Consider the following 24,846-nt stretch of genomic DNA (forward strand, 5'->3'; position numbering starts at 1 on the left):
AATAGATAATGTAAGTAACTAACCCGTTAACACCAAAACGAGGATAATAGTACTTAGCTTTGGATGCAGCAGAAATACAGGAAGTGAGTATGAATATGAAACAAAAGACTACAGAAGTAAATATAATGTTACGGCCACAATATATGTTCTAAATAATCACCTTATTGGAAGACCTTCTGTACAGACGACATCTGGCAGCAGACAGTGGCTCAACCTCAGAACCTTCAGAGGTTGAAGACTCAAGGAGTTCTATATTCTTTGATGAAACCAGCCTTGATACCCTGAAGCACCCCTTGTTTTTTGGAAGCGAAGTTCTTGGAGAGAAAACCCCAAGGGGGGTATGTACAACTAGTCCTGAATCTGGGTTTGGGACCCTAAAATGGAATTAACATATAAAAACATATTTTTAAAAAATACATGAAAAATAAAATTAGTATAATTAAGTGATCAGAGCTCAAACCTGTGAACTGCACAATATATTAGCTTCTTTGTTATATGATTTCCTTTCTTCTCTGTGGAATGCAACTGTAAATTTAAACTATATCAACATATCTCCCCAGCCGTGGTAATCATCCTATAGTTAAATGACTCCCCTGCCCTCCAAAAGGAGCCAATTAAGAAGAAAAAATAGCAGTTTCAGATCAATGACCTGTTCACATTTAATAAGACCATCAAACTTACTTCCATGCTATATCCCATTCTTGATGCGCACATCACATGAAAATGTGTAGCACACTTGCAACAACTTGTACAGGAACCATGGCTTTGTTTCCAGATCACGCAAGTCTGCCGTCAATATAGACAGGAAACATTTAAATAATGAATGTAAGAGCATAGCCCACCCAATCTCAACGAGTAAAAGGAGAGCAAACGAATAAATAACAACCTCACCAATATGAATAAAATCATGGGGAGAAGGGTTTCTATTTCTGAGTTGAATTGAAGGTGTAAGATTATACAACAAATGTTCAGACTATTAATGTTGAGTAGAAAGTATTTTGGATAAGTGATTTTGTGAGCATAAGTTGATTGGATAGCGTTATAAAATTACGTTAGGTTATGAAATTACCAAAATAAAGAATTACATTATACGATTGTATTTCTTTTTTCTCTTTTTTTGGTAAAAGAATACATTCTGCGTGGTTATCAAAACAAGCACATAACTTAGTAATTCTTAGGGTACAGCTTGAAAGAATATTGTAGGATTGTAGCTGAAACCACCTGACAATAAATTTCAAGAGAACCTTATAGCCCAATGTTTTACCTTCAAAAAGGAATTAGATGGAATCTTAAGGATTCCAGTGGCGGGTTCCATTGCCTCATGGTTTTGGAAAAGAACTTCAGGCCGAAACCAAGCGCATGTTACATGAATCCACAACATCTCGACATGAGTTGGCTTCAAAGCACCACCTGCAAAGCGTTTCCCCAATATTGTAATAGCAAATTAGCATTGGACGACAGAATTGACCGTTGCGGAAAAATTATGAGAAAAATAAAAGGCATAATCAAATGGTAAGTGCACAGTGCTAGTACTACAGACGTAAATGTAGGCATATTTGCACGAAGCTTATAAGAGGATTCTCCTTAACTATGTGAAAATGGGCTAAATTGATTGCATGTATGGATTGGTGTAGAGATTGATGATCCAACAAAGTCAAGTCAATCTTGATATGTACGAAAAAACTTGCTCATTTCTTAGTGAAGAATTAGAGTGCTAGATCCATTACTTACTACTTTCATAAAGTAACAACATATGACAAAGCAAAAATGATCAGACTGCAGAAAAAACTAAATGCAGATGACATGCCTTTTACTGGACAGAGGCAACACTCCCTCCCTCTCAACATCAGGAGTTTCACAGACTCTGCAAACCCAGGAAGTAAACTGAACATTCTTTGCCCCATAGCATTCTTGGTGAACTGCAATTTGGCACCTGCACAATCAACAGGTCACATAATGTTTTTGACATTTAATCCCCTGCGGGGTAAAGATCACGAAAGATGATGAAAACATCTGTTACAGATAATTATTTTGTTATCTTCCCAGTCTTCAACCCATCTGCAAATGGCACATCTTTCTGTTGTCCATCTTGCATAAACAGGCTCATACTTCTCTGAGCAAAATAAGGTAAAAGTAAAATAAGTTTCTCCCTTTCAAAGATATATATTCAAGACAAAACGTGTGACTGCAATGTGCCATAAAACCTGATCATGTAAAAGAAATGAAGGCTTAATTATGTGAAAGTTCACAAGGAATAGACATTTACCTTGCAAAAAGGAGAGCACCTTTTGCTAATCTAACCGTAGAGGAATACCAGTTTGAGATTTGTGCTCCGTGATCTGGAGAAATTTATATTGTTAGTTCAAAAAATGAGAAAGAAGCAAAACCTAATATAGAAAAAGAAAGGTACGATATACACACGCCGACACACGTTACAACACTAAATCTCCATACTTAAAATTCAGAGATGTTTAAAAATAAAAGTGATGTAGACAGCATTAAAGTAATCCAGGTGAGAGTAATCATTCTTCATGACTATTAATACAAAACCGACCAACACCTAATCAACCAAAAAGATTCGTTATGCCTCTAATATAGCAAGAGTTGATACAAACCCATTTTATCAGCGGTTGCATTGTGCTTTCCACTTTCACACTATATTTCCATTTTTTGGCTCTGCAACCTGCATGCCCTTCCCATTCAGTCGGGGTCTGCTTCCTTGAACCACACGAGCCACACTTGCACATAACTCTGCAAGAAAATTTAATAAAAAATAAGCTGCATGAAATTATTCTAGAATGACATAATACGTAATCACCTAAAGTTCTTTAATAGGTTCAGATAAAAAATTGTTTTGCTTGTGAACCTAGCCAGATTCTTTAACAAATATAAAATCTAGATTCAGGGTAGTTTCTTTCTTTCAACATAATATTGAATCCACCCAATGTACCAATTAATAACAAAATCAAAAATAAAATATATGTATATGCATTAGTTGTGAGGAAAAAAAATGTACACACACAGTAACCTTCAGAGGAAACTCCTAAGAACATGGGAGGAAGGATGACAACAATGGAGAGATGGATAGAAAGAATCTCCAAGAATATGAATTTTAGAAAGAGAGCAATACCAAAGACTTCTCTGCACCACGGACGGGAAGTTAAATTATTTAAATCAGGTTATCAAACCCATAATATAAAAGAAATGTTGAAGGCTTACAAATGAAGCTTTGGAATATAAATTCCTTCCATGCCATTGCACACCACCGCCAGCTTTTCAGGCAACTCAGGTTTTAGGCTATTCTCTATTGATCTGTCTCAAAAAATAGTAATACATCACATCATAATATTCAAAGAATAAAGACAAAATGCGTAATGCCACTAGGAAAAGGAAGCTGTTAAATAACAAGAGAGAAGAGAGGAACATTGAAAATAAAAATGTGTGTATTGATATGATGAAGAATGTACAATATATATGTGTAAAAAATCTTGGGATACACCACCCAAAAGCTAGCTCTAAGGGTGGGAGTGCTCAAGGCCTTATAAACTCCACATTAGTTGCTCATACAACCAATGTAGGACTATATATCTCAACACGCCCCCTCACACAAGAGCCCATTGGGCTTGAAGAGTGGACAATGCAATAGTCTCAGCCTACCTGTGCTAAGAAACTCCACAAGAGAAAGTGGGGGACGGCGAGACTGTGATACCATGTTAAATAACAAGAGAGAAGAGAGAAACATTGAAAATAAAATTGTGTGTATTGATATGATGAAGAATGTACAATATATAGACACTCTAATGAGCTAAGTCCAGACCTATTACAAACCCTAATAAAATAAGGAAAATACTAATTACAGATATACAAAACATATATTTCTAACAGAAGCAATAGATAATTACTGCATACTTGATTTTTGACTTGTATGTTTGAGATGCTGATAATTTGCAATTGAATTTTCCCTTGCAATCTGGGCAATAGTAGTCTGTTTTTTCCAGATCCTGCATCCAGAAACCAGTCAGTCATCTTACGTATTTTTTTGAACTAGGGAAATCAAACAAGATAATAGAAAAGAGAGATATGTAGCACCATGTTAATCATAATACGACACCTTGAAAAGTTTGCTGGAAATTTTGTCACACTCAGCATGCACCCAAACATTACAACCATCACAGCATACCTGACTCAGAGAGTTCAGACCCACAAGATCTCAAAATTATGATTCTTCAATGAAATAAAAATAAATTAAATCAAGCAAAAACCTAACTGAGAAGGCAGACAATCTCACCCAATCCCCACCATCTGAATGGTGCCAAATCTTTTTGCAAATGCCACAATATTGTTTCGATTTTAGTAACTGTTAGAACAGAACCAAAAGTATTGAAAATTAAATTTCAGCAATAAATTTATTTAATCAAGAAATTGAAGAACCCTAAAGTGAGTCATTCACATAACCTTCGCACAGGGTTTACAATAATGCTGAGGAGGAAAGCTTGAATCCTTAATCTCCTTCATGGTTTTGCATGGCAACATCAAACCACAGCCAGCACAAGATATTGTACCCTGCACAATTTATTCACTGGATAAAAATCTACAATTAACCAGACTCTACGAGACTTAAAAACGTTTGCACCAAAAAAGGAGCAAAAGCAGGCGATATATATATATATATACATATATATATATATATATATATGATTTTGCATTTTGGGCCGACAAAAAAAAAATCAATCACATCATACCATGCATAATATAAAATTGTGGTGTTTCATTTAATGGTCATCGGCAATTCATTTTTCTTTTACATATTATTCCAAGAGTCATGATCAAACATGATTTCCTACTTCAAAGACAAAGCAGTTGGCTGTAATTACTACATAAGAGGCTATAGTGTATATGGCATAGGCACTCCTTAGTCCTTCCTACTAAGATGAATATCGGCTTATGCAGAGTAGCTCTGTTATCTATATTACAAGTTCACAATACCACTAGACCTCTTTCTTATGCTAGAGGAAGCTTATAGAAGCTCTCATTATCGGTCATGATCATACGTAGCACAAAGTGGAAGAAATTAATATAACCTGTTCTTGGGAATAATAATCCTGATCAACATAGGAACTTGCACACTCCGTAAGCCCACTGGAATGAGCCTGAACATCAGTAATTTGCTCAGCTCCCAAGTGTGAGTCCAAAATGCCATCTTCTGCCAACATTGCCTCCTCCATTTTCAATGAGCAAGTGCCAAATATTCTTGCAGAAAAAACTGCAGCCGATGCTGTTTAGATACCCACCTATCCATGAATTCCAAGAAGAGGAATATCATTCCCTGCTTCGCCCATGCATAGTCCTGCCCAATGCCCATCATCATTCCTTTAGAATTCTACACTTAAAACTATAATTAACAATTCAAATTTATGAACACAGATAAGAAGTGGAGACAAGTTTACCCTTTGCTTTCCATTTTTTGAATAACCAAAGAACATAAAGCAAATTGCACCGGGAACACAACAGTTGAGGACGGACTTGGGAGCTTGCAAGATGGGATCACTCACCACAGCAGGCCAAGCAGGATATTGCTTCCCACATTTTGCCCAAACTACATCACCCAAAGCAAAATCTTCTGGTTTGTAAATGCCCTCCCTCTTTTTAGCGTTTCCAATGGGGTTCTGAATATCCGGATATGGATATCCGGATATTGCCAGAGAGATATTCGGATATTGATATCCGGATATCCCCCGACAAATATCCGGATATTCTGAGTTTTCGTGAACAGTGAAGGTACTGTTCGTACAGAATGCTAGTTTGGGTTTGTGGACCCATGATTGGCTACTGTGGACTTCTGTAATGATTATGTAAGTTAGAATCTAAGTGATTAAGGGCTTGTGGCTTTGTGAGAAGCCTAAAGACGTAAAACGTAAAAGAAAGGCGTTGTCTTTGTGTCTTATACTTGTTAAGTATGATTATTGATATATTGATGGTCCGAAACAGATTGTGATTCTGCTGTGTTTGGGCCTTGAGCTAGTATGGACTCTTGGCATTGGATAGTTAGCTTGCAAGGTAAGCTTTCGTGTCTTCGGTTTAGCCATTGTTGGTTCAACCATGTCCCATGGGGGTATGGTTATATGCATGATGTTGTTTTCATGATATATTGATTTGTGAAATGCTGTTGAGCTGTTATATGCGAGTGCCTTTATGATATGCATGTGGTGTTCCACCTATATGATTTGTGGAGAAATACATTGAGGACCTTTCAAGGAAAGGCTACATTCGACCGAGTGTGTCTCCCTGGGGAGCACCGGTCATCTTCGTGAAGAAGAAAGATGGGACTATGCGATTGTGCACCAATTACAGGCAACTGAACAAGGTGACAATCAAGAACAAGTATCCCCTTCCGCGTATTGATGATCTGTTAGATCAACTGAAGGGTGCTTGGGTGTATTCGAAGATAGATCTCCGGTCCAGATACCATCAGATTCGGGTGAAGCCGGAGGATGTCCCAAAGACCACGTTTCGTTCGAGATACGGTCACTATGAGTATTTGGTGATTCCTTTTGGACTCACAAATGCACCCGCAGTGTTCATGGATTACATGAACAGGATTTTCCAGCCGTATCTGGACCAGATTGTGATCATCTTCATTAATGACATATTGATTTACTCCAAGACGGAGGAGGAGCATGCTGAGCACTTGAGGATTGTGTTGCAAGTGATGAAGGAGAAAAGGCTTTATGCTAAGCCTTCCAAATGTGAGTTTTGGCTCAAGTCTGTGAAGTTTCTTGGGAATGTCATTTCTGCAGAAGGAGTTGCAGTGGATTCGAACAAGATTGAGGCCGTTCTTGATTGGGAGAGGCCCAAGACGGTAACTGAAGTGAAGAGTTTTCTGGGTTTGGCAGGTTACTACCGGAGGTTCATCAAGGGATTCTCCATGTTGGTTCTGGCAATTACTCGCCTTACCCGGAAGAAGACTCTAATTTTGTGGACTCACGAGTGTGAGGAATGTTTTCAGGAGTTAAAGGAGAGACTGACTACCGCACCTATGTTGGTTCTTCCTGATCCTGCTGAGGAAGCCGAGATTTACACTGACGCCTCCGGAAAGGGGCTCGGATGTGTGTTGATGCAGTTGGGCAAAATGATTGCCTATGCTTCGAGGGAGTTGAAGCCTCATGAGGAGAAATACCCGACTCATGATTTGGAGTTGGCTGCTATTGTGTTTGCTTTCAAGATTTTGAGGCATCATCTTTATGGCATGAAGTTTGCTGTGTTCAGTGATCACAAGAGATTGAAGTATTTGTTTGATCTGAAAGAGATGAACATGAGACAGAGAAGATGGATGAAGTATCTAAAGGGCTACGACTTTGAGTTGAAGTACCATCCTGGCAAGGCCAATATGGTAGCTGATGCTTTGAGTCAGAAATTCGTGAGTCTATCCAGTTTGACCATGGGTGACTATGATATCATTGAGCAGTTTCGAGATCTGACGATGACTTCCTTGTTTGGGGGTGCACTTCTCGAAATGGAAACCGTGCAAGTGGAGAACGAGCTCATGGAAAAGATCAAAGAGGCGCAAGTGCAGAGAGTGCCTAGATTATGTGAAGAACCAGGACAGAGTGTCTTGGAATAAGGATGGACTGTTGACCTTTCAGAAGAGGATTGTGGTTCCTCGAGGTCCGTTGACTGTGGAGGTGATGACAGAGGCTCATAAGGGCCAGTTTACTGTCCACCCTGGTGCTACAAAGATGTATCAGGACTTGAAAAGGAACTATTGGTGGCCGGGTATGAAGAAGGACATAGCTATTTTTGTGTCCAAGTGCTTAGTTTTCCATAAGGTGAAGATAGAACACCAGAAGCCGCCTAGTAAGCTTCAACCTCTTGAGATTCCGGAATGGAAATTGGATAGCATTTCCATGGACTTCATGGTGGGATTGTCGAAGACTCAGGCTGGTTATGACTCTATCTGGGTCATTGTGGACAGATTGACCAAGTCTGCCCACTTTCTTCCGGTGAAGGTGAGCTTCACTACTGAGCAGTTGGCCAGACTTTATGGTCGCGAGATTGTGAGACTTCACGGAGTGCCCGAGAGTATCATTAGTGATAGGGGCCCGAAGTTCACATCTCGATTTTGGGAGGCGCTGCAGGAGGCTTTTGGTACGCAGTTGAGACTGAGTACAACCTATCACCCTCAGACTGACGAACAGACTGAGCGGACCATCCAGACATTGGAGGACATGTTGAGGGCTTGCACTTTGGAGCAGGGTAAGGAATGGGATAGGTACCTGCCATTGGTTGAATTTTCATACGACAACAGTTTCCATGCTAGCTTGGGCATGACACCCTACGAGGCGTTGTATGGTAGGAGGTGTCGGACTCCTACCTTCTGGTCTGAGGTTAGAGATCGTGAGTTGTTTGGCATGGACTTCGTCCAAGATACCACCCTGCAGATCCAGATGATCAGGGAAAAGCTGAAGCAGGCGCAAAACGCTAGAAGAGTTACTATGATGTCAAGCATCGTCCACTGGAGTTCAGTGAGGGTGAGCACGTGTTTGTGAGACTATCACCTGTCACCGGTTTTGGACGGGCACTTGGAGTGAGGAAGCTGAGCCCGCGGTTCATTGGGCCATACTAGATACTTGGTAGAGTAGGATCTGTTGCCTACCGGCTTGCCTTGCCTCTGAAGTTGGCCAACATCCACGACGTGTTTCACGTGTCTCAGCTTCGCAAGTATGTAGCGGATCCTTCGCACGTGGTGCAACCGGATGATGTGGAGGTTCGGGAGAACCTAAAGACCCCCGTCGGACCAGTCCAGATTCTCGATCGTGGCGAGAAGCAGCTGAGGAGCAAGATCATTCTGATGGTCAAAGTGCAGTGGACCGGAAGGACTCCTGAGGAGTGTACTTGGGAGCGAGAGGATGAGCTTCTTCGGCAGTATCCCGACTTCCGAGACAGGTATGTTTCTGATTTTGAGGACAAAATCCTTAAAAAGGTGGGGTGAATGTAAGAACCTGCACCGTTAATTAAGGAAGTTAATTAATAAATTATGTGAAATTAGGAAATAATTCCATAATTGACCTTAATAATTATAAGAAGGCTTAAATAAATATAGAAAGTGATTAAGAATGCTGAAAGTCGCTTTTCGGACGAAAAGTGCAGATACCGGTTCTGCTACTCGGTATAATTGCGTACCGATGAAGTATCCCGGAAAATTATAAAAAGTGTGGGAATATTACTAGAATAATAAATAGGACTTGTAAAACAAGTTTCAAGTTAAAATAATGAGAACTGGTGCCAGAACCGATACTGGCTATGGAAAAGCGCGTACCGAAAATGTGCTGCGAAAAATAAAATAAAAATATGATAAAAATTGTAAAATTGAGTAGGTTCAGAATCCTAAGTGTAGCAATTACTGATGACACTGTGTGTTCAAGTTTAATCCGCCTATAAATAGGCATGACACATTAACCTAGACTGATCCTATCAATTTTCTACGTAGCCTTGCGCCTCCAAAGTCTGTGTTGGTGCTCTCCAAGCCTTCTACCACCTTTTTTCTCCCAAAAACTCCTCAAAGTGATCAACTTCCTACTAGTTCTTTTCATCTAAACACCTTGACTGAGTGTAGGAGAGGCTTGAGTGGGAGTGTGACCCTTGGTTGCTGTGTGGGTTGCTGTTTGTGAGAGTTGGAGGGCTGTCACCTTGGTTGGGTGTTGTGGGAGCTTTGTTCTAGCATTTTAAGCTCCAAAGAGTGACCTTGAGTGTGAAAAAGACCACCTTTGATCACCATTTTCGTGGTTGAAGGAAGTCAGAACTGAGGAACTATATTGTGAGCTCCAAGAGCCTTCTTTTCTGAGTTGTGAAGCCTTGGGTATGTTCTTGAACCTTTGATCTTGAGTTTTATGCTTAAAAGTGGTGCCTTGTCATGTTTATTGGGTTAAACAAGTAACTAATCAGGGTATGAACCTATATGTGCCTAAAAATGGAGTCTTGAAGAATTAGTAAAAGTTGAACCTTTGGAGTGGTATTTCGCAAAATGCAGAATCTGAGTTCTGCCGCGAAATATCCGGATATTTGGTTGTAAATATCCGGATATGGATATCCGAATATGGGGTTTTGAATATCCGGATATGGATATCCGGATATTGCCAGAGAGATATTCGGATATTGATATCCGGATATGCCCCCGACAAATATCCGGATATTCTGGGTTTTCGTGAACAGTGAAGGTACTGTTCGTACAGAATGCTATTTTGGGTTTGTGGACCCATGATTGGCTATTGTGGACTTCTGTAATGATTATGTAAGTCAGAATCTAAGTGATTAAGGGCTTGTGGCTTTGTGAGAAGCCTAAAGACGTAAAACGTAAAAGAAAGGCGTTGTCTTTGTATCTTATACTTGTTTAGTATGATTATTGATATATTGATGGTCCGAAACAGATTGTGATTCTGCTGTGTTTGGGCCTTGAGCTAGTGTGGACTCTTGGCATTGGATAGTTAGCTTGCAAGGTAAGCTTTCGTGTCCTCGGTTTAGCCATTGTTGGTTCCACCATGACCCATGGGGGTATGGTTATATGCATGATGTTGTTTTCATGATATATTGATTTGTGAAATGTTGTTGAGCTGTTATATGCGAGTGCCTTTATGATATTCATGTGGTGTTCCACCTATACGGTAAGCCTGAGTATGTGGTACATACAAGAGGGTGAGGCTGTGAGTGAGGTGCAAGCGGTGTTCCTTGTACTTATTGTGGGGTTGTAGACGTACGTCCTGCATTTCTCTGGCCAGTAGAATAATGATAACACACATGGCATGAATATCTGTTGAACTGCATAGTTTTGGAACTTATACTGTTAAATGCTTATGAACTTATATTGCTCGTGTAAGTGAGCTTGGGGTGGAAGATCCTTGAGGACCCCTTGTCTTACTGAGATTTCTTTTTAGAGATCTCACCCCACGTTTGGGGCACATATTTCAGGTTCAGGTAATACAGGGGTTGAGACCTCTAGCGGCAGGAGGCCAAAGGTTAGCTGATATTGCTGTTTATATGATGATTATGCTTGGATGCTGGATTATGCTTGTTGCTACTTGCTGTTAGCTTTATGATTATATTGCTATTGTTGTTGAGACCTTGTTTGGCTATGTTGTCTCATTTGGGTGAGCATGGGGATTGTCCATGCCACTTTGACTTGACTTTATGCTTAGTTGTTTCTAGTTGTAATAAACAATGTATCAAGATATTGTCCGGACTACGTGTTGTAGATCCGTGACTTAGATACTCACATCTATGTTATGAGGTATTTCAGTTAGCTGTCTTTTGCAATTATATACAGGCGATGTTTTATGAAATGAATTAAGTAATTCAACTTGGTTAATGATAATGACGTCATTTTTGAAAAGAAAAAGATATTCCGCATTTTTAAATTAAGCGTGGCTTAATACGATGATATGATAACAAATCGGATATATACGGGGTGTTACATTTTATGGTATCAGAGCACTTTCTTGGGAAAAGCCGATATGTATTTCAATAACTAGATGCTTGATTGTGTCTTGTCTTGTGCGTTTGCTCCGTTGAGTGTTATTATGACAATGCATATGTGATCACATTGCGTGGGCCTGATCAACTCATAATTTGTGTAACTTGTGCAGAGTCATGGTAATACCCAGGAGAACTCGCGAGACTGCTGAGGGTCAACCCGACCCGATCCTGACTGCATTAGCTGAGATGCAGGAGACCGCTAGATTGGCCAACGTGGCCATGATGGACGCCGGTCGTGAGGCGAACCAGAAGGCCACAGAGGATGCTCTTGAGGTGAACCGGCTGGCGAACATGACCATGATGAGGGTCATGTTGGAGGAGATGAGAGCTGGTCCTGCTGTTGGTCAGTTCTCTCCGCCACCACCTCCACCGCCACCGCCACCGCCTCCATCTAGTCAGCAGGATGAGAGCAAGAGCCATGTTGAGGGCACTGGTCAACTCACTGGGGTGATGGAACCCTACATGGAGCCTGTTGAAGATAGAGATGTGATTGATCGCCGGCTTAATGCTTTTCGCAAGCATAAGCCACCTACTTTTGATTGATCTTACGATATTATTGCTGCGGCTAGATGGCTACAGGTGCTGGATAAGATCTTCTGGGTCATTCAGTGTACAGATCCACAGAAATTGATGTTTGCTACATATATGCTGGAGGGCGATGCCGATTAGTGGTGGATGAACACCTCTCATGCTTTTGAGATGCAGGGTTATGTTATGACATGACCATTCTTCGAGGACTGCTTTCTGGCTCGGTACTTCCCTTATGATGCTCAAGAGAGGAAGCAGGGGGAATTCGACAGGTTGGTTCAGGGCTCGTTGTCTGTTGAAGAGTACCTGGCCAAGTTCAATGAGTTGGTTAAGTTCGTTCACTTTCAGATGGAGATGCCTACTCCGATCTTCTTGGCAGCTAAGTTCCGCATGGGACTTAATGAGGATGTTGCTGGTTACCTTGTTGGTTCTGCTTCGAGAGACTTCGGGACACTGGTCCAGCAGTGTCGGGAAATCGAGGACTTCTGCAACTCGAGTAAGGCGAAGAGGGCCAAGATCGCTGAGACAGAGGGAACTAGTAGTTCCACTTTCTGGAGGGACAGGAAGTTTGGGAGCAAAGGCAAAGGAAATCAGATGGCGGCTCGGCAAGCGCCAAATCAGTTTAAGAGGACTTCTGCTCAGGGGAGTGCAGCGAGACCCCCCGCTCCCAGATGCTCGGGGTGTGGGAAGACCCACTTTGGGTCGTGCTCGTCAGGACAATTGATATGCTTTCATTGTGGCAAGGAGGGCCACTACTCCAGAGATTATCCGTCGTCGACGCGAGAGCTGCAGCAGTTCGGGCAACTCCATTACAGATGGTTCCCCTTCCACCACTAGCGGCACCTGTTGTGCCACCGGCCACAGGGCGAGTTTACACTTTGGATCGACAGCAGTCGGACCGAGCTCCGAACCTTGTTAGAGGTATTGTTTCCATTGGTGGATCGTTTGTTGATGTCTTGTTTGACTCCGGGGCTACGCATTCCTTTATTGCTACCCCGATTGCTGTGGGGCTTGAGTTTCCCATGTCTGTGCTTTCTCCACCGTTGCGGGTGACTACCGCCACCAGAGAAATGTGTGATTCTACCACTGTTCATCGCGATGTAGTGTTTTAGTGGGATGGCCGTGAGTTCTCGGTAGATCTGATAGGGTTGCCGATGGCCAATTTGGAGATTATTCTGGGCATGGATTGGTTGTCCAGAAATTGTGCATTGATTGATTGCTGTGCCAAGCGAGTGGTGATGTCTTCGGGTGATGCCATATCCAGTTCCTCGCCATATATTTCATTACTGCAGGCTAGGAGAGCCTTGAGAGCAGGGGCATTTGGATATGTCATGTTGGGAGGTTTGGTGAGTGGGTCACAGGAGGATATCACCGGCATTCCTGTGGTGAGGGAATTCCTCGAGGTATTTCCTGAGGACATTCCTGAGTTTCCGCCGCAGAGGGAGATAGAGTTCTCCATTGACTTCTTGCCTGGTGTGGGGCCCGTTTCATTGGCTCCATATCGGATGTCGCCACCAGAGTTGGCAGAGTTGAAGAAACACATTGAAGACCTTTTCAAGGAAAGGCTTCATTCGACCGAGCGTGTCTCCCTGGGGAGCACCGGTCATCTTCGTGAAGAAGAAAGATGGGACTATGCGATTGTGCACCAATTACAGGCAGATGAACAAGGTGACAATCAAAAACAAGTATCCCCTTCTGATGATCTGTTAGATCAACTGAAGGGTGCTTGGGTGTATTCGAAGATAGATCTCCGGTCCAGATACCATCAGATTCGGGTGAAGCCAGAGGATGTCCCGAAGACCGCGTTTTATTCGAGATACGGTCACTATGAGTATTTGGTGATTCCTTTTGGACTCACAAATGCACCCGCAGTGTTCATGGATTACATGAACAGGATTTTCCAGCCGTATCTGGACCAGTTTGTGATCGTCTTCATTGATGACATATTAATTTACTCCAAGACGGAGGAGGAGCATGCTGAGCACTTGAGGATTGTGTTGCAAGTGATGAAGGAGAAAAGGCTTTATGCTAAGCCTTCCAAATGTGAGTTTTGGCTCAAGTCTGTGAAGTTTCTTGGGAATGTCATTTCTGCAGAAGGAGTTGCAGTGGATCCGAACAAGATTGAGGCCGTTCTTGATTGGGAGAGGCCCAAGACGGTAACTGAAGTGAAGAGTTTTCTGGGTTTGGCAGGTTACTATCGGAGGTTCATCAAGGGATTCTCCATGTTGGTTCTGCCAATTACTCGCCTTACCCGGAAGAAGACTCCATTTTTGTGGACTCACGAGTGTGAGGAATGTTTTCAGGAGTTAAAGGAGAGACTGACTACCACACCTATATTAGTTCTTCCTGATCCTGCTGTGGAAGCCGAGCTTTACACTGACGCCTCCAGAAAGGGGCTCGGATGTATGTTGATGCAGTTGGGAAAAATGATTGCTTATGCTTCGAGGCAGTTGAAGCCTCATGAGGAGAAATACCCGACTCATGATTTGGAGTTGGCTGCTATTGTGTTTGCTTTCAAGATTTGGAGGCACCATCTTTATGGCATGAAGTTTGCTGTGTTCAGTGATCACAAGAGCTTGAAGTATTTGTTAGATCTGAAAGAGATGAATCTGAGACAGAGAAGATAGATGGAGTATCTAAAGGACTACGACTTTGAGTTGAAGTACCATCCTGGCAAGGCCAATATGGTAGCTGATGCTTTGAGTCAGAAATTCATGAGTCTATCCAGTTTGACCATGGGTGACTATGATATCATTGAGCAGTTTCGAGATCTGACGGTGATTTCCTTGTTTGGGGGTGCACTTCTCGAAATGGAAACCGTGCAAGTGGAGAATGAGCTCATGGAAAAGATCAAAGAGGCGCAAGTGCAGAGAGTGCCTAGATTATGTGAAGAACCAGGACAGAGTGTCTTGGAATGAGGATGGGCTGTTGACCTTTCAGAAGAGGATTGTGGTTCCTCGAGGTCCGTTGACTGTGGAGGTGATGACAGAGGCTCATAAGGGCCGGTTTACTGTCCACCCTGGTGCTACAAAGATGTATCAGGATTTGAAAAGGAACTATTGGTGGCCGGGTATGAAGAAGGACATAGCTATTTTTGTGTCCAAGTGCTTCGTTTTCCAGAAGGTGAAGATAGAACACCAGAAGCCGTCTAGTAAGCTTCAACCTCTTGAGATTCCGGAATGGAAATGGGATAGCATTTCCATGGACTTCGTGGTGGGATTGCCGAAGACTCAGGCTGGTTATGACTCTATCTGGGTCATTGTGGACGGATTGACCAAATCTGCCCACTTTCTTCCGGTGAAGGTGAGCTTCACTACTGAGCAGTTGGCTAGACTTTATGTTCGCGAGATTGTGAGACTTCACGGGGTGCCCGAGAGTATCATTAGTGATAGGGGACCAAAGTTCACATCTCGATTCTGGGAGGCGCTGTAGGAGGCTTTTGGTACGCAGTTGAGACTTAGTACAACCTATCACCCTCAGACTGACGGACAGATTGAGCGGACCATCCAGACATTGGAGGACATGTTCAGGGCTTGCACTTTGGAGCAGGGTTCAGTATGGGATAGGTACCTGCCATTGGTTGAATTTTCGTACGACAACAGTTTCCATGCTAGCCTGGGCATGGCACCCTACGAGGCGTTGTATGGTAGGAGGTGTCGGACTCCTACCTGCTGGTCTGAGGTTGGAGATCGTTAGTTGTTTGGCATGGACTTCGTCCAAGATACCACCCTGCAGATCCAGATGATTAGGGAAAAGCTCAAGCATCGTCCACTGCAGTTCAGAGAAGGTGAGCACGTGTTTGTGAAACTATCACCTGTCACCGGTGTTGGTCGGGAACTTGGAGTGAGGAAGCTGTGTCCGCGGTTCATTGGGCCATACTAGATACTTGGTAGAGTAGGACCTGTTGCCTACCAGCTTGCCTTGCCTCCGAACTTGGCCAACATCCACGGTGTGTTTCACGTGTCTCAGCTTCGCAAGTATGTAGCGGATCCTTCGCACGTGGTGCAACCGGATGATGTGGAGGTTCGGGAGAACCTAAAGACCCCCGTCGGACCAGTCCAGATTCTCGATCGTGGCGAGAAGCAGCTGAGGAGCAAGATCATTTCGATGGTCAAAGTGCAGTAGACCGGAAGGACTCCTGAGGAGTGTACTTGGGAGCGAGAGAATGAGCTTCTCCAGCAGTATCCCGACTTCCGAGACATGTATGTTTCTAATTTTGAGGACAAAATCCTTAAAAAGGTGAGGTGAATGTATAATTAAGGAAGTTAATTAACAAATTATGTGAAATTAGGAAATAATTCCATAATTGACCTTAATAATTATAAGAAGGCTTAAATAAATATAGAAAGTGATTAAGAATGCTGAAAGTCGCTTTTCGGACGAAAAGTGCAGATATCGGTTCTGCTACTCGGTATAATTGTGTACCGATGAAGTATCCCGGAAAATTATAAAATGTGTGGGAATATTACTAGAATAATATATAGGACTTGTAAAACAAGTTTCAACTTAAAATAATGAGAACTGGTGCCAGAACCGATACTGGCTATGGAAAAGCGCGTACCGGAAATGTGCTGCGAAAAATAAAATAAAAATATGATAAAAATTGTAAAATTGAGTAGGTTCAGAATCCTAAGTTTGGGATTAAAATTCTAAGCGTATCAATTAATGCTGACACTGTGTGTTTAAGTTTAATCTGCCTATAAATAGGCATGGCACATTAACCTAGACTGATTCTATCAGTTTTCTACGTTGCCTTGCGCCTCCAAAGTCTGTGTTGGTGCTGTCCAAGCCTTCTACCACCTTTTTACTCACAAAAACTCCTCAAAGTGATCAAATTTCTACTAGTTCTTTTCGTCTAAACACCTTGATTGAGTGTAGGAGAGGCTTGAGTGGGAGTGTGACCCTTGGTTGCTGTGTGGGTTGCTGTTTGTTAGAGTTGGAGGGCTGTCACCTTGGTTGGGTGTTGTGGGAGCTTTTCTCTAGCATTTTGAGCTCCAAGGAGTGACCTTGAGTGTGAAAGAGACCACATTTGATCACCATTTTCGTGGTTGAAGGAAGTCAGAACTGATGAACTATATTGTGAGCATTCTGCATAAGAGTGACCTTATAGGATTTGTACCACCAATTGAATTTACTCCCAATTGCTTTGATGGTTCCGTAAGCAATGTACGTCATAATCTGAAAAAAGAAAAAAAAATATATATACAATATGTGATTACAATGATTTGGTCCTAATTATACAGATCTACAATCTGAAATTAGTTCCAAAAATCTCCTAATTGATTCTATGATATATACATGATATGATACCACAAATATCCAACATATTCTTATAGTGTGAACCACCTTTTCAGAACTTGTAGATATTCCCATAAAAGTGGGGAGTCAATTCGAAATTTATGGATTTAGAAGTCTATTGTCTATTGATTTGTTTATTATATATCTTATCTTATTGAGGTCCTTTAGAATACTTAAATCTCTTTCACAATTGGCTTGGGAAAATGAAAATCATAACGAAACCCCCCCTTTTGGCTTTCTATGATAATAAGTAGGTTTTGGAATTTGATAACTCTTTCTGTGTTTTAGCTGAAATTGGTTGATGAAAAGTCCAAGGAAGCTGAATTTGCAAGAAAAGCCTTATTTTCCAAGCATTTGGAGATGAAGGGTAATTGTCCGAAAGTCAATGAATTAGAAGCATTCATTCTTTCGTTAGTCATGTGACTGGTTGCAAAATTTCAATTACCACCTTTCTACTTGTTATGTATACGTGTTGGTTGCTAAAAAAAGTTTCACACCTTTCGTTCTTTTCTTTTTCTTTTAATAATGTTTTAACGGGCTGGCCCACAACTTTCAAGCCTTCAAGTTAGAAATCGAAAATATATTTTTAATTGATTGGTTCGGTGGTTCAAAACCGCTCACTGTGAAACAGTACTTACATCCCAAAATGTGAGTATTAGAACAGAAATACTATCCTTGCAATTGCATCATGATGTGACATCCCCCACCCCAAAGCATTTGCCGAAAGTCTTGAAAATTAATAAAATTTTATTTCATTTATGTACTTGTTCTCTATTTTGCTAATTCTTTTTCCATCCAATTATGGCTCTATCATCTACAGGAACAATATTGGCTTCATTCTCTGAATGCTCTTCTAATTGCTGCTCCCATTGTGGGCTCTCTGTAAATGCTCATATGGGGCTGTTAACTAATTAATTGCCAAAGTTTGAATTCTGAATGTTAACACAATATTGGTTTCGTTTTATGCAAGGACGTATTTATATATTTAAAGCTAAAGTTTAAAATAAATTTAAAATAAATATGGGGCTGTTTCGTTTCATTGCCAAAGTTTAAAATAAATTTAAAGCTAAATATTAACACAATATTGGTTTCGTTTTATGCAAGGACGTATTTATATAGAGAAAAATGTATTACGTGTATAGATTACATAAACTCATATTACGTAATCTCTTTTTTTCTTAGATAATATTTACCTCATCTAATGATTGATTTGTTAAAAGAATCTTATACTTTTGTTGTGCTGGAGATGTGGGGTGTTACCACGTAGCGTTTTTAATTTCTGCCATTTTTTCAATTTATTATTTTATTCTGCATATAAATATACTTATTTATATATATATATATATATATATATATATATATTATGTTAATATTTATTTATTACTATGTTACTTTTTTTTTGGTAATATGGAGGGGCTAAACACCCCAAACACAAAACTCAGTTCAGAAACACCCTACGAAAGTTGCAAACCAAAGAAAAATCAGCCAAATACAAAGGCAAAATACTAAGAGGAGGGGAATTAAAAGCACTAAAATTATTCTCCAATGGATGATCCAGCGGATACTTGGACAGCTCGTCTGCACATCCATTACTCTCCCTAAAAACATGAACCAGATGAACCTCTCAATCTCTTTGTAACCATGCTCGAATGTGAGTCACCAAGCGGGGCTCTCGAGCTGCTCCTCCATTTTGGGTGAGCAAAGTGATCACTGAACTAGCATCACTTTCTAACAGACAGCGCCTCCATCCCCCAGCCCAAGCCATTTCAAGTCCTTTGAGCACTCCCCAAAGTTCAGCTACAAAAGCTGAACAATGACCTATGTGATAGGCAAAACCTTGAAGTCATCTTCCCGTTTCATCCCTGATAAGACCACCACAAACAGCCTCTCCTTCAGCAAATTTAGTTGCCCCATCTGTGTTGATTTTAACCCAACCAGCTGTTCGTACATAGGTGTCCTAGAGACAATCTGAGAGTCAGATGGACCCATGTACTTCTTTATTTGTTATGAATATATTTTATAAATAAAAGCATTATTTATCTTGTTTCATATTGCATGTCTCAAATATTGAATATGAGTAACTGGGTAAAGCCCTTGGAATGGAACGAGTGTCATATTGAGGATTTGTGATAGGGATCGCGATCATGAGGGCTCAATGACACCACACGTCCATTGCCAAAAATATGTTCCTAGTCTAGAGATACCGATAATGGGCATTGGTGATCTCGAGTAAGACTAGCACGACTCAGCTACTTGCATGGAGATGCAAGGTAGAGTCCTCGTGAGCTACAGACATGGAGATGTCTTAGTTGACTCGTGGGTGGACCTATTGGAGAATAGCTCGCACTGAACGGACCCACAAAGAGACACTACAAGGAAATCTCACAGATAGTATCAATAGGTAATGTCTCTTATTATTTGGGTGTGTCTTTCCTTAGACTTGACGTTGTCGTATAGACCTGTGCTCTGGAAGGCTTGCTTTGATTGTATATCTTATCTGCCTGAAAAATGGAGACTCGTAGGTATACTCTTGGGCATGCCCTAAGGACTCAGGGCTAGTGTGACAAGCTAAAGGAATTTGTCAATCTCTGTGAGAGATTAGGTTATCGGTAGACCGGTGAAACCAGGATGACATTTACGGGACTCGGGAATCTATGCATAGTAAAAGAGTCATGAGATGGCCCCGCTCTTTAGAGTCCGTAAATGAAGATTTCCTGTTTCAGCAAAAGCTAACCCTGGACCGCATGGGTTAATATGTTTTCCTTGACCTAGGTCAATGAGATGGATAACCGAGACGAAAGGACAATTCACACGGTAACCAAATAAGTATAACAGGTTGATCATTCGATGAACTCAACTAGCTCTGGGACAACAAAGCATTGCTAGTGCTTTGTGTTGTCATTAGATGGATTGGGCCTAATGGGCCCAAGCCCATTTATGTCAGTGGCTATGTTGGGCCTGATGGGTCGCACACAAACACCTTAAATTGTCTTGAACTCTAGCATATGTGTTTTGGGCCCAATAAGGCATAATGAGCCTAAGTTGGAAAAGTCCACATATTGGGCCAAAAGAGAGTAGGTGGCATAATGGGTCAAGTTGGACTTGATCCATGATGTAACCTAATTAATTTAAATGTTAAATTAATAAAATCAATTTGAATTCTAATTTCGAATTTGAAATTTGAATTTAAATAAAATAAAATAAATTCGAATTTTCAATTTCGAATTTGAAATTTGAATTTAAATAAAATAAAATAAATTCGAATTTTCAATTTCGAATTTGAAATTGGAATTTAAATATAGTCATTAAATTAGTTTATTGAAGATGGAGAAAATAAAGGATACCAATCAATTAGATTGATTGGAAACAAATCAATTGGATTGATTGACCAAAATTAAGGAAACCAATTAATTAAATTAATTGGCTGAAATTGGAGAAACAAATCAATTGGATTGATTGACCAAAATTAAGGAAACCAAATAATTGAATTAATTGGCTGAAATTGTGGAAACAAATCAATTGGATTGATTTACCAAAATTAAGAAAACTAATTAATTAAATTAATTGGTTGAAATTAGGAAAACAAATCAATTGGATTGATTGACCAAAATTAAAGAAACCAATTAATTAAATTAATTGGCTGAAATTTGGGAAACCAATCAATTGGATTGATTGGATAAAATTAAGGAAACCAATTAATTAAATTAATTGGCTGAAATTGGGGAAACCAATCAATTGGATTGATTGGATAAAATTAAGGAAATTACCTAATAAGATTGGGATTTGATGAGGGCATTGATTTGACCTAGTCTTAGGTTAATGAGTCGCCACATCTATATATAGCCCCTTTTCTTCCTTAGTTTCGTATCTTTTCTTCTTCTATAATATTCTCGACTGAAACCTTAGCCAACACATACATCAATGTGGCGGCTATCTCTCTCTTGGAATAACCAAAGGCACTACCCAATCTCTATTCTTCTCTTGAGTCTAGCAACCTCCAATGAAGGAGATTGGGCATTCGAAGAAGTGTTCTTCTCTTACAAGACAACAAGGTGGTGTGGATTTCCATCAGAGGACTTGTGTTCTTCAAGTCTGAAGAATTGATCAAGAACGCATTTGATAAGGAATAATAATCCGAATAAAGGTATCTACTTTAAACCCTAACATGTCTATTGCACGATTCATGGGTTTAACATGATTGAGGGTGGGCAAAGGTTGCTTCTTCCGCATAAAAAAATTTAATTTTTCCCTATTTTATGTTCATGGCCTACAAAAGGCATCTTTCACCAGCTTCCGGAGGTTGCAAACAAACAGGTGTATAAATTGGGGTCCTTCTAATCTTACCATCATGACATTGCATCCAAGCTTGGGAGACTTCATGAACCCTATGTTCTATCGATTGAGTTTTGTAATCCATCCAGTTGGCCTCAGCCCCATGAACCACTTTATTTCTCCAACTCCAAGCACAAGAAACTGAGACAGCAAACACTATGGGCCAGTGAGCATTAAACCGCATAAAGAATGCATTATTCAGGTTCATCTTCAACCAACTGCATAAATATGCACTAAAATGCACATTATACATTTCAGGGTTAATTAAATCCAGCCACACTCTCTTAATTTTGTTACAATCTCTAGCCATATGAATAATGGTTTCTTCCTCAAGCTCACAAAGAGGGCAGGTTGGAGCTGACATATCCATCCTTGCCAGCATGCTTCTTATTGGCAGACGCTAATGGGCTATTTTCCAAAGAAGAACACTGATTCAGTTAAGAATTTTTAATTTCCAAATGACAGACCAGATCCCATTATCATTACAATCTTCCTCATCTTGGTTAAGTAAAGCACTATATAAATGCTTAACAGAAATCCCATTTGAGCCTTTAATATTCCACCTTAGTCTAGCAGCCCCACTTCCCACTTGAGGAGGTAATAAACCTCTAATGGTCTGGATAATACTCTCTGGAAGGAGGTTTGAGAGAGCCCCATAATTCCACGATCCATCATCAGCCACATACTCCCTAACTTTTCTTCTAATTTATGCCTGCGGAATAAAAGTAATAGCTTTACTAGCTAAGTTGCTATCATGGTCCACCCATTTATCTTCCCAAAAATCAATTGATGAACCATCACCCACTTCCCAAGTCAGCCTAGGCTTAAGCTTATGCCAGATTTCACACATGGCTTTCCAGAGACTGGAATTACCATTCTTCCAAAAGAAATTTTCTTGGTTGTTGATACCATTGCCATATTTAGCTTTCAAAACCTTTACCCACAACTTATCATGATCATTTAGAAAAGCCCAAACAATTTTGCCCATGAAAGCTTCAATCATCAAAGAGAGTTTTCTAATCCCTAAACCTCCCTGATTTTTTGGCATTGTGATAGAATCCCAACCAATAAGATGCATACGTTTTTTGTTGGCTGAATCACCCCAAATGGAAGCTCTCTGAAGCTTCTCTAATTCATTACAAATAGCTCTCGGGATCATACTACATTGCATGTGGTAGTATGGCAATGCAGACAACACAGATTGAGAAAGAACTACTCTACCTGCTTGGGAGAGAGTTTGAGATTGCCAGTTGCTCAATTTCTCCTTTGTTCTCTCCGCTATACCTGCAAATAAATTCTTGGTGACCCTTCCATGCTGAATCATTGCACCAAGATACCTTTCAATATTTGAGACTCGTTTGAACCCACTCGCCTCTAAAATCTTATTTGCAGTATCAGTAAGAGTATTCTTCGAAAAATAAACACTAGTTTTTTGTTCACTCACTTCTTGGCCAAAAATTTCACCAAACAGGTTCAAACAGCGAAGGAGAATATGAATTTGTTCCTCACTAGCTTCCAAAAAAAACATCAAATCATCAGCAAATAGTAAATGGAAAATTTTAGGCCCACCCTTACCTGCTGTGATTGGTTTCCACAGACCACCACTAACAGCATTTTGAATAATGTGGGAAAGCTTCTCCATAGCTAAAACAAACAAGTATGGGGACATTGGATCTCCTTGCCTGACCTCTCTACTAGGCTGGAAATCATCTGTCATATTCCCATTCCACAATATACTAGTTTTAGGAGAGGTTACAACATCCATAATTATCTCATTAGATACCCAGGAATTTGAATCTCTTTTAGAACATTATGAACAAAGTTCCAGTTAAGACGATCATAAGCCTTCTCCAAATCCACTTTAACTGCCACAAAACATCTTCTACCCCTCATTTTCCTCATTGAATGAACCAACTCTTGGACCACAATAATATTATCCTGACTGTGATGATTTGGCACAAAACAAGATTGAGCAGGAGATACCACCTTAGCCATAATTGTTTTAAGACGGCTAAGAATAAGCTTACTAACAATTTTATACACCATAGGGCATAGAGAAATCAGTCAGAATTGGCTGATATGGACTAGAGATTGAACCTTTGGAATAAGCACAAGAAGCGTAGTATTAATTGAAACCAGAATGTTAGGATAATTCCACATCTGATAGACCAGACAGAAAATTTGAGATTTAATCAAACTCCAATTCTTATGAAAGAACAACGCTGGGTACCCATATGTTTCTGGAGCTTTAAAAGCACCAACGTTGAACAAGGCTTGCTTAATTTCAAGCTCATTTGGAAACCTGTCAAGGTACTTGTAACACCCCGTATATATTCGGTTTGTTATCATATCATCGTATTAAGTCACGCTTAATTTAAAAATGCGGAATATCTTTTTCTTTTCAATTATGACGTCATTATCATTAACCAAGTTGAATTACTTAATTCATTTCATAAAACATCGCCTGTATATAATTGCAAAAGACAGCTAACTGAAATACCTCATAACATAGATGTGAGTATCTAAGTCACAGATCTACAACACGTAGTCTGGACAATATCCTGATGCATTGCTTATTACAACTAGAAACAACTAAGCATAAAGTCAAGTCAAAGTGGCATGGACAATCCCCATGCTCACCCAAATGAGGCAACATAGCCAAACAAGGTCTCAACAACAATAGCAATATAATCATAAAGCTAACAACAAGTAGCAACAAGCATAATCCAGCATCCAAGCATAATCATCATATAAACAGCAATATCAGCTAAGCTCCGACCTCCTGCCGCTAGAGGTCTCAACCCCCGCATTATCTGAACCTGAAATTTGTGCCCCAAACGTGGGGTGAGATCTCTAAAAAGAAATCTCAGTAAGACAAGGGGTCCTCAAGGATCTTCCACCCCAAGCTCACTTACACGAGCAATATAAGTTCAAAAGCATTTAACAGTATAAGTTTCAAAACTATGCAGTGCAACAGATATCCATGCCATGTGTGTTATCACTATTCTACTGGCCAGAGAAATGCTGGATGTACGTCTACAACCCCACAATAAGTACAAGGAACACCGCTTGCACCTCACCCACAACCTCACCCTCTTGTATGTACCACATACTCAGGTTTACCGTATAGGTGGAACACCACATGAATATCATAAAGGCACT

At 40.5% G+C, this 24,846-nt stretch overlaps 1 pseudogene; it reads right to left on the bottom strand.

The window, feature by feature from the left end:
* Positions 1–160: 160 nt before the first annotated feature.
* On the bottom strand, positions 161–19,266 carry LOC133308226 (histone-lysine N-methyltransferase ATX3-like; annotated as a pseudogene).
* Positions 19,267–24,846: the final 5,580 nt, after the last annotated feature.

The sequence above is a fragment of the Gastrolobium bilobum genome, unplaced genomic scaffold, assembly GCF_033153095.1.
Source record: "Gastrolobium bilobum isolate Gb01-03AN ecotype WA unplaced genomic scaffold, APGP_CSIRO_Gbil_v1 utg6770, whole genome shotgun sequence".
NCBI classification, from domain to species: domain Eukaryota; kingdom Viridiplantae; phylum Streptophyta; class Magnoliopsida; order Fabales; family Fabaceae; genus Gastrolobium; species Gastrolobium bilobum.